The sequence below is a fragment of the Marmota marmota genome, unplaced genomic scaffold (genome assembly GCF_001458135.2).
Source record: "Marmota marmota marmota unplaced genomic scaffold, marMar, whole genome shotgun sequence".
Classification (NCBI taxonomy): domain Eukaryota; kingdom Metazoa; phylum Chordata; class Mammalia; order Rodentia; family Sciuridae; genus Marmota; species Marmota marmota.
The window spans coordinates 147,995-149,008 of record NW_025999977.1 but is presented as its reverse complement, the minus strand read 5'-3'; the positions used below and the strand labels follow the sequence as shown (position 1 = coordinate 149,008).

Here is a 1,014-nt window from a genome sequence, read left to right as displayed (position 1 = left end):
TGACTTTGAACCCTGCCTGAGCTGGCCCGCTGGGACAAAATTACATACATGTTTGGGGCACTGCAATCAATCCAGAACATCTCCATAGGTATCATGAGACCTAGAGAGCTTCCCAGCAGAGACCAGGAACAACGACTGGCCCATAGACTTATAAGTAATGTGTGTGTGTGTGTATTATTGTTTGGCCTTTTATTAATGCAACATTACTATGGTGAATCTATAGGAACCACATGAATCACTGTCACCTAGAAGCACTGAATGGAAAGAAGCTCCCATATCCACACCTTGCCATCAAACATGCTGGACTCAGATGTGTACCCGCAATGAGATTTCATCATTTGTTCCAGCAAAATGCCAGGGTTTGCTTGTGCTACAGGATTGTCATACAGATCCTAATACACAAGACAGTAGCTCATAGGCCTCCTTCCTGAGCAGATGGGAAGGAATACATTAAACGAATTGTAGGAATGTCCAATAGTTTAGAGATTTTATCAGGAAATACTCTTATCTTCTGGAAGCCCATGCGCTGGTAGAGGGTCAGAGCAGCCGGATGTATTATGCTAGTATTAAGGACAACCTCACTGTAACCCTGAGCCCTTGCAAACTGGAGGACAGTCATGACCAGGGCTTTTCCTAGTCCTTCACCTCAGTGCTCCAAGGCCACAAAGGGGTGAAACAGCTGCAGTTGCTTCCTTCCTGAGTGGGCGTCCTTCACTGGCAGAGCACCCACTATGCCTGCCACCTGCCCCCCAGACTCAGCCACCCAGAAGCAGGAACTACGGGCCCTCAAGTAGGATTAGGTGATGTCAGCAAGATTGTCTGCAAACACATGACCATGTACTACCTCCAAAGCTCTCTGGCCAGCAACCATAGGATAACAAGGAGGGTGACATTGGATACAAGAGCCAGGAGCCAAGACCTAGAGACTAGGAGTAGGGTGACGGGCACCCCAAGTAATACCAGGAGTGTTTGTGGTAACTTAAGCTCATGGTGGAAGGTGGCAGGTACATGCTC

The 1,014-nt window shown here is 47.9% G+C and overlaps 1 pseudogene; it reads right to left on the bottom strand.

Annotated features, from left to right (window-relative positions):
- Positions 1 to 412: 412 nt before the first annotated feature.
- LOC107136958 overlaps positions 413 to 1,014 on the bottom strand; it is a 5,689-nt pseudogene continuing 5,087 nt past the window's right edge.